Consider the following 10,597-nt stretch of genomic DNA (forward strand, 5'->3'; position numbering starts at 1 on the left):
CACTTATTTAAAGAGACACTCCAAAAAAAGCATAAATTCATATAAAGTCAATTAAATTGAATTTTCGACAAGGATCTCATTCAAAGGAATGGTGATGATTTTATGACATTTTCAGAAACTGCAGAGCTTAGCCTCATGCCTTGGACTGGTTTTATCAAAGATGGGACCCTAGCCAACAGAGAAAATAGGACTCCTTTTTCACTAGTCATATTTAGGAAGCATTTGTCTTTTTTTAAAATACACACGTGTTAGCATCAGTCCCCCCTAGAGGATGTCGGAGGGGATGAAACTTTCTCTTTGTGATTGTAACGTTGATATAAGTAAGTGATTACAATATCAGAAAACTGTCCTCTTGAAAAGAGGCTCTAGTATCCTGTTGTACCGCCTCTAGCTTGGATACAAGATGTAATAGAGATGGGCTTGGTGGCTCTAGTACCCTGTTTTACCACCTCTAGCTTGGATACAAGATGTGATACAGACAGGCATGGAGGCTCTAGTACCCTGTTGTGCCGCCTCTAGCTTGGATAAAAGATGTGATACAGGCAGGCATGGAGGCTCTAGTACCCTGTTGTACCACCTCTAGCTTGGATACAAGATGTAATAGAGATGGGCTTGGTGGCTCTAGTACACTATTATACCACCACTAGCTTGGATACAAGATGTCATACTGGCAGCATGGAGGCTCTAGTACCCTGTTGTACCGCCTCTAGCTTGGATACAAGATGTGATACAGGCAGGAATGGAGGCTCTAGTATCCTGTTGTACCGCCTCTAGCTTGGATACAAGATGTGATACAGACAGGCATGGAGGCTCTAGTACCCTGTTGTACCGCCTCTAGCTTGGATACAAGATGTGATACGGCTGGCATAGAGGCTCTAGTACCCTGTTGTACCGCCTCTAGCTTGGATACAAGATGTGATACAGGCAGGAATGGAGGCTCTAGTACCCTGTTGTACCGCCTCTAGTTTGGACACAAGATGTGATACGGGCGGGCATGGAGGCTCTAGTACCCTGTTGTACCACCTCTAGCTTGGATACAAGATGTAATAGAGATGGGCTTGGTGGCTCTAGTACACTATTATACCACCACTACCTTGGATACAAGATGTCATACTGGCAGCATGGAGGCTCTAGTACCCTGTTGTACCGCCTCTAGCTTGGATACAAGATGTGATACAGGCAGGAATGGAGGCTCTAGTATCCTGTTGTACCGCCTCTAGCTTGGATACAAGATGTGATACAGACAGGCATGGAGGCTCTAGTACCCTGTTGTACCGCCTCTACCTTGGATACAAGATGTCATACTGGCAGCATGGAGGCTCTAGTACCCTGTTGTACCGCCTCTAGCTTGGATACAAGATGTGATACAGGCAGGAATGGAGGCTCTAGTATCCTGTTGTACCGCCTCTAGCTTGGATACAAGATGTGATACAGACAGGCATGGAGGCTCTAGTACCCTGTTGTACCGCCTCTAGCTTGGATACAAGATGTGATACGGCTGGCAGAGAGGCTCTAGTACCCTGTTGTACCGCCTCTAGCTTGGATACAAGATGTGATACAGACAGGCATGGAGGCTCTAGTACCCTGTTGTACCGCCTCTAGCTTGGATACAAGATGTGATACGGCTGGCATAGAGGCTCTAGTACCCTGTTGTACCGCCTCTAGCTTGGATACAAGATGTGATACAGGCAGGAATGGAGGCTCTAGTACCCTGTTGTACCGCCTCTAGTTTGGACACAAGATGTAATACAGGTTGACATGGAAACATACAGGTTCCATATGGTATCCTGCCACATATTGCTCCACATTTTCTGTAACTGAGCCTCTAGATCAGGGGTGGGCAATTAATTTTCCCATGGGGCCACATGAGAAATTGGAATGGTTTTAGAGGGCCAGACCAACATACGAAGGCTCCATGCACATTGCCTTAATGGGGCCGTATTCCAGCCGCCCGATTTGCGGCCAGAATACGGCCGCCATTGAAAATGAATGGCGCTGTAATACGGCGCGGTGAACACCCGGTGTTTCACCCCGTTTTACGGCGCGGCCCCCGTATCTGCCAATGGAGAGGGGAGCGGTAAGGAGCACTCCCATCTCCACTCAGAAGTTACAGTGGCATCACTTAGGCCTCATGTCCACGGGGAAAATCGGGCCCGCTACGGATTCTACATGTAGAATCTGCAGCGGGTCCCTCCTGCCCCGCAGACGTGAGCGCTGAAAATACAAATAAAAAGGAATTTACCTATCCGTAGCGGGCGGCGAAGCTCTGCTCTTCCTCACGGCCGGATCTTCTTTTTCGGCCGGCGGATGAATTCCTTACGCCGGCGGCATGTCGCCGGCACGTCGTCGACGTGCCGCGCGCATGCGCCGGGCACATCCGCCGAGCCGAAGCAAGGGAGATGCGGCCGTGAGGAAGAGAAGAGCTTCGCGGCCCGCTGCGGGTGAGTAAATCTTTGAAATTCCTATTTTAGGTCTCCCGCGGATCCGGACGGCTTCCATAGGCTTCAATAGAAGCCCGCGGGAGCCGACCCCGCGGGAGCCCCGCACGAAAATGGAGCATGGTCCAGATTTTTTCATGCTCCATTTTTTTTTAAATCCCTTTTATTGACGATCCGCGGGTATTTATCTACCCGCGGGTGGTCAATGCATCCCTATGGGGTGCGGATCCGCGCGCGGGAGATCCGCTGCGGATTTTAAATCTCATTTTGCCCGTGGACATGAGCCCTTGTCATGTGTTACAAGTGAAGGTATAAATAGGAGTGTCTGAGAGCGAGAAAGGAGTTATATCTTCAACCTGTGAGTGCGTTCTTGTTCAGGGACCCAAAAGAGTGCTAACACAGAGCCACATGGAAGCACCTTTAGCTTCCATATAGGTGAAGATGAAGGCAGAGGAGTGATATCCCGTAGCGTCTGGAGTGTGCATATGAAGGAGTGAGTCCCAGCAACAGAGAGAGCAACCCCAGTCTTCTGAAAACAGGTACCCATTCTCACCACAGGTTTTTCCTGTGCGGCCGTCCATCATTAAGATCACCGCACAGAGGTAGTCTAGTGAGACACCCACCCATCTTCTGTGCGGGGTGTGTATTGGCTAATCCCTCCTTGAATAATTGTTCTTGCCAGAGTGTATGCAGAGTGACCCCCTACCCCCCTTCCTCCTCTGGAGTGCTCCCAATCCAGGACCGGTGACATACAGATAACGTGGACTGTAGGGCCATATTTATCCTGTGCATCCTCCCTACCTCTAAGCTATAGCCTGTATGTACTTAAAGTGAATTGTACCTGAATTACCTATTATACAAGTTTATTTCAAGTAAAAGTTATACCGGGTCCTAACCGTTCCTGGCGACCTGAGGTACTACACACAAGTCTCTGTGTTTATTACTCCGCCGCATAGAATAACAGTGTGTCGGAACGGTGGCGTCACTAGTGATATCTCCTACAACCCCCCTTATCCCCTTTAATGGCGCTCCCTGCCAAAAGAGTGTCGAAGCTAGCCTGTGATCCTGCTCTGGCCTTAGCTATGTGTCATCCCTCAGGGACCAGAGCCTGGTAAGTGCCACCATGACGAGACAGCACTTATCCCTCCCAGCTCTGCACGTTAGCCAGGTGCCCAAGGTCACCCCTCTGGGGTGTTGCAGGGGCATTCCTGTGACCCCCTTGTGTGTGCGGCTAAGCTTTATCTTGCTGCCTCTTGGAAGCCGCCATGAGAGGAACACATGTGGCTTCAGAATGTCCTGAGCATATCGATGAGCGGTCATTGTCCCTTGTACCACTACTAGGGGTGGCCGACTGTCTTACCGACAGGTTTGTGATACGTCTGACTTCAGCCAGTTTTCATTTTCCGGTTGTGATGTCAGGTAAAATAGAAACCTAGGCATCTCCAGCTCTACTTAGACTGGAATGGCTGCTAACTCACTTGGTGCAGGTCTAATAACTAGCACCAGACACTAATAATGCAGTCCTTCCAACCTGATACACATGAAGATCAGTGATCTTACAGGTTCAAAATACCCACTTCTTTCTCCAGGCTTACTGAGCTGCAGCCTATCTACAAGAGCCATTACAAGTCCCCTTATTAGAGCGAGGACTCTCTGGGTGGAGCAGGACTCGCCCTTCTCTTCCCACTCCGTCAACCAGGCCCTATTAGCAGGTTTTAAACTACAACCAAATGCAGATAAATAACTCTGCCTCTGCTAAATGAACTCCCTGGATACTTTTGCTAATTGAAGCCATACATCTTTGAGAAATATAGACCTCATCCAAAATTTTCTTGCATGGTCTGTCACAATATATACAATAAAACAGAAACATTTGCACTCTTTGCCCAAACGTTTGTACCCAAATTGCTGGATACGTAAGCTCTTGTGCACAAGTCCTTCACTCCTATAGTTCAGTTTGGTTATTAGTTTCATACTGTATATAGTGTCAGATTATGTCAATACATCTACCCAGGGGCGTAGCTATAGAGGGTGCAGGGGATGCAGTGGCACCCGGGCCCAGGAGCCTTAGGGGGCCCAGAAGGCCTCTCTTCTCCATATAGGGAACCCAGTACAATGAGTAAAGCATTATAGTTTGGTGCCCTGTTACAAGTTTTACATCGGGGCCCGGGAGCTTCAAGTTACGCCTCTGCATCTACCTTCTGATTTGTAAAGCGCTGCGCCATATATTGGCGCTATATAAGTAAAGATTAATAATATTAATAAACACTAATAATAATAATCTTTATTTGATAACCATGGCCTCAAAATGCCAACGCTAGTCAGTGCCCAATTAACACTGCCATACAATGCCTAAATACTGCCTTATCTTATGATACTGCTATATAGGGCCATTCAGTATGTTTCCTATATAATAGTGCCCTTCAATGTCCAAGTACAACTGCAATTAACTTTCTTAACTGGTGGTCTAGGACAATGAAGAGGTCAATAGACATTTCCATAGTGACCTAGGGCAATCAAGGCTTTAATTATATAGTTATTGGTGGTTCAGAGCAGGGAAGGTATATTTCCTCCATTCTCAGGTTGCTCCTTGGGATCTACAGAAGTCCTTGATGACCACCTAGAAAACGAGCTGCATGCAGAATACAATATGGATATAATGTTGTATGTTCTATGAGATGCCGTGTTACAAAAGTATTTTCCCCTAAGCAAACATCAAATATGGCTCTTTGGGGTATCATGTCCATCTTCTGAAATCACAATTGATATCCAAATCTTAATCTATTGTATGTTACTTATTTGTTACATCTAAATGGTTAATATAGATAATTCTGGACTGTGGTGTAATTGCCTAAAAAGCTGTCTAGTTGCTCATTGCAAAAATGTGTTGTATGACATTGCCATCTGCTGGTCTGGCTGGTAACGACGTGTTAACATCTTTCAGACAAAAAGTTGCATTCGTATATCCAGTAGTGCCAGTTTGGTTTTTTTTAAAGACAATTATACACTGACATGCCAAAAGTCACGGGACAGGAACTAATGTCCTGTAGGATCCTCTCTAGCCTGGCAAATTGCAGCATTTGGGCATGGCATTGATTCCACAAATAGACAGAAGATTATGAAGGGATGCTCAGCCATACGATTTGGATAGCCATCCACAGCTACGTGGTACAGTATTTGTAAGTGCAGGATCTTGGATTTGAATGGAATGCTCCACCACGTACCATAAATGTTCAGTTAGGCTCATACTGGGCAAAACAGGCTGTTAACAGCATTTGTAGGAACTCTCCAGAATACTGCTTGAACCAGTTCTGGTGTCAAAGTAGCTAGCTTTTTACCCACAAAGGACTGGGTTATTCCTCTGGTGATCATTCAACGTTAAGCCATGAGCCATATGGGGAGGTGCTAGTAGCCTCACACAGAGACATGGTGTGATCAGGAGCACTCCAGATTTTACTGTGACAGGCGTGACATTTTATAGCCTTTCTTATCAGTAAACAACCTACTCAGTTTGTGCAGAGAAGGCGATAACATACATAAGTTTGCGAATAATATGTCATTCACATCTGGACATTTAAATTGTCATCATAGTCAAAAGGTCAGGAATAAACAATTAGTGGTTAATTATTGAAGAGGATGAACACAAAAAAAATCAAGAAATAGGGATTATATGAACAATCGCACCTGTCTTAAAACTCAAAAATAATTGTCAGGAACTGGAGCTCCAGGACAATAATTTGCATATTCCTGGTGCATTCTGGGAAGAGTTGCAGTGAGTGGGGCGATCACTAGGTTTAGCTGTGTCTAGCTTCTTAGAGAACATCACATTTTTACACTAAGTAACATCTTCTTAACTTGACCCTTGCCCTTCGGCATTGGCCAGTCTCATTCAAAAAATCACTCTCCCTCTGTTTAATACCCCCTACATTGACCAGTTCTTGTACTCTGCCTCATATGAAAGGAGGAACAGCATGGGACCAAATTCTTCAATACAGCCAGAGTCTCTGTTTCCAGAATCTGTCTCGCACACGTTATTCATAGAGACTAACCTGTTATAGATCTTTTGAGTTTCTGGAATCGCACCTTGTGGCCCAGTAGGAATTTTGTTGGTTCGTTGGGTAAACCAATACAGAGTACAGAAGCAGTGTCTTTGTTGCACAAGCCTTTAGCTCTTCCCACACAGGTAGTTGTCATCAAGGTCCACCAAGCTCACATTAAGGTCATAACTCCTGAGGCTCTAAAGAATTGAAGGGTAGATGCAGCAGCCCGACTCCCCTTGACTGAGGTAACGGCCATTAACCTGGTTGCACCAATGGCAGATATGGATATCTCTCTGTTGCTTAATTGCAGGAACAAGCCTCAAAGGGATAAAAGGAGGAGTGGCAAAAGAGAGGAGTGCACAGAACACTGATGGGGTCTGGAGGAAAGGTAAACACCTGTGTCTCCCCTGCATGCTCTACTCCATGATGTCACACGTGAGCCATGAGTAAACTCATCAATCCAAGGAGGTAATGTGTGGTACAGTATCTTCTGCTTAGCTTGGCCCAGAGTTCAACACTTCTGCGACCCAGTTTGGTATGGTATGCGCCAGTCACAACCCAGGCCCATTCGTCAAAGTACCTCCTCGCCATTGATGCAAGGTCAGACCATCTGTTTCAGTAACTGCAGATTGACTGCATAAAGCTACCAGAAGTAGGTGTTTTGGAGTTTGTGTTGGTTTGCATAGACCTCTTCTAACATCATCTAGGACTTGTAAAATAAAATAAAAATGCCAATGCTGAAACTACTAGTACTAGTGTCTCCATGCCCACCCATATCACATCTTGTATTCTTGTATGCAAGCTAGAGACATCCCAAGAGGGTATTAGAGCCTCCGTGCCCACCTATAACACATCTTGTATCCAAGCTAGAAGCTGCTCAACATGGTACTAGAGCCACCATGCCCACTCGTATCACATCTTGTATGCAAGCTAGAGGCAGTACAACAGGGTACTAGAGCCTCCATTCCTATCCGTATCACATCACAAGCTACAGGGGGTACAGCAAGGTACTAGAGAATCATAGAATGGTAGAGTTGGAAGGGACCTCCAGGGTCATCGGGTCCAACCCCCTGCTCAGTGCAGGATTCACTAAATCATCACAGACAGATATTTGTCCAGCCTTTGGTTGAACACTTCCATTGAAGGAGAGCTCAGATGAGTTCTGAACCTCCATGCCCACCCATGTCACATCTCATATACAAGCTAGACGCAGCCCAACAGGATACTAGACCCTCCTTGCCCACCCATATCACATCTTGTATCCAAGCTAGAGGTGGTACAACAGGGCACTAGAGCCTCCATGCCTGCCCGTATCACATTTTGTATCCAAGCTAGAGGTGGTACCACAGGGTACTAGAGTCTGCATATCCACCCGTATTACATCTTGTATCCAAGCTAGAGGCCGTACAACAGGGTACTAGAGCCTCCATGCCTACCCCTATCACATTTTGTATCCAAGCTAAAGGTGCTACCACAGGGTACTAGAGTCTCCATACCCACCCATATCACATCTTGTGTCCAAGCTAAAGGCGGTACAACAGGGTACTAGAGCCTCCATGCCTGCCCATATCATATCTTGTATACCAGCTAGAAGCAGTGCAACAGGGTACTAGAGCCTCCATGCCCACCCGTATCACATCTTGTACCCAAACAAGAGGCGGTACAACAGGATACTAGAGCCTCCATGTCTGCCCATATTACATCTTGTATGCAAGCTAAAGGGCGGTACAACAGGGTACTAGAGCCTCCGTATCACATCTTGTACCCAAACTAGAGGCGGTACAACAGGGTACTAGAGCCTCTTTGCCTGTTCATATCACATCTTGTATCCAAGTTAGAGGCAGTACAACAGGGTACTAGAGCCTCCATGCCCACCCGTATCACATCTTGTATCTAAGCTAGAGGCGGTACAACAGGGTACTAGAGCCTCCATGCCCGCCCGTATCACATCTTGTATCCAAGCTAGAGGTGGTACAACAGGGTATTAGAGTCTCCATGCCTGTCTATATCACATCTTGTATCCAAGTTAGAGGCAGTACAACAGGGTACTAGAGCCTCCATTTCCATCCGTATCACATCTTGTATACAAGCTACAGGTGGTAAAGCAAGGTACTAGAGAATCATAGAATGGTAGAGTTGGAAGAGACCTCCAGGGTCATCGGGTACAACCCCCTGCTCAGTGCAGGATTCACTAAACCATCCCAAACAGATATTTGTCCAGCCTTTGTTTGAACACTTCCATCAAAGGAGAACTCAGATGAGTTCTGAGCCTCCATGCCCACCCATATCACATCTCATATACAAGCTAGAGGCAGTACAACAGGGTACTGGAGCCTCCATGCCCATCCATATCACATCTTGTATACAAGATAGAAGCAGCACAACAGGATACTAGACCTTCCATTTCCACGCATATCTTATCTTGCATTGAAGCTAGAAGTGGCCCACCATGATACTAGACCCTCCAAGCCCACCTATATCACATCTTCTATCCAAGCTAGATGCGGTACAACAGGGTACTAGAGCCTCCATGCCCACCCATATCACATCTTGTATCCAAGCTAGAGACGGTACAACAGGGTACTAGAGCCTCCATGCCCACCCATATCACATTTTGTATCCAAACTAGAGGTGGTACCGCAGAGTATTAGGCCTCATGTCCACGGGGAAAATCAGGCCCGCCGCGGATTCTCCATGCAGCGGGTCCCTCCTTTCCCAGGGACATGAGGCTGAAAATAAGATTAAACTCACTTGTACGGACGCTGCGGATCTTCCCTCCGCCATGGCCGGATCCTCTTTCTTCGGCCCGGGGGATGTGCCGGGCACTCAATTTTTTTTTGAACTCCAGCTCTCCAGCGCTACCGCGCCGGAGAGCAAGAATTCAGGTACGGGTGTTCCGCGGATCCAGACGGCTTCCAAAGGCCTCAATAGAAGCCTGCGGGAGCTGTCTCCGCGGAAGACCCCACCAAAATGGAGCAAGCCGCGGGTGTTTTCCCGCAGACTCAATCCGTGCCTCAGGGGAAAATGACATCCGCAGGTATTTAACTACTTGCGGGTGTCCAATGCATCCCTATGGGGCGCGGATCCGCTGCGGGAAAAACGCTGCAGATTTTAAATCCTATTTTAGCTGTGGACATGAGGCCTTAGAGTCTCCATTCCCGCCCGTATCCTATCTTGTACCCAAACTAGAGGCGGTACAACAAGGTACTAGAGTCTCCTTGCCCACCCATATCACATCTTGTATCTAAGCTAGAAGCGGTACAACAGGGTACTAGAGCCTCCATGCCTGTATCACATCTTGTATCCAAGCTAGAGGCAGTACAACAGGGTACTAGAGCCTCCATGCCTGTATCACATCTTGTATCCAAGCTAGAGGCGGTACAACAGGGTACTAGAGCCTCCATGCCTACCCGTATCACATCTAGTATCCAAGCTAGAGGCGGTACAACAGGGTACTAGAGCCTCCATGCCTATCTGTATCACATCTAGTATCCAAGCTAGAGGCAGTACAACAGGGTACTAGAGCCTCCATGCCCACCCGTATCACATCTTGTATCTAAGCTAGAGGCGGTACAACAGGGTACTAGAGCCTCCATGCCCGCCTGTATCACATCTGGTATCCAAGCTAGAGGCGGTACAACAGGGTACTAGAGCCTCCATGCCTGTCTGTATCACATCTTGTATCCAAGCTAGAGGCGGTACAACAGGGTACTAGAGCCTCCATGACCACCCATATCACATCTTGTATCCAAGCTAGAGGCGGTACAATAGGGTACTAGAGCCTCAATGCATGCCCATATCATATCTTGTATACAAGCTCAGAAGCAGTACAACTGGGTACTCAAGTCTCATATCACATCTTGTATCTAAGCTAAAGGCGGTAAAACAGGGTACTAGAGCCTCCATGCCTGCCCGTATCACATCTTGTATACAAACTAGAAGCAGTACAACACCCGTATCACATCTTGTATCCAAGCTAAAGGTGGTACCACAGGGTACTAGAGTCTCTGTGCTCACCTGTATCACGTCTTGTACCCAAACTAGAGGTGGTACAACAGGGTATTAGAGCCTCTATGCCTGCCCATATCACATCTTGTATCCAAGCTACAGGCGGTACAA

The sequence above is a fragment of the Eleutherodactylus coqui genome, chromosome 13 (genome assembly GCF_035609145.1).
Source record: "Eleutherodactylus coqui strain aEleCoq1 chromosome 13, aEleCoq1.hap1, whole genome shotgun sequence".
NCBI lineage: Eukaryota > Metazoa > Chordata > Amphibia > Anura > Eleutherodactylidae > Eleutherodactylus > Eleutherodactylus coqui.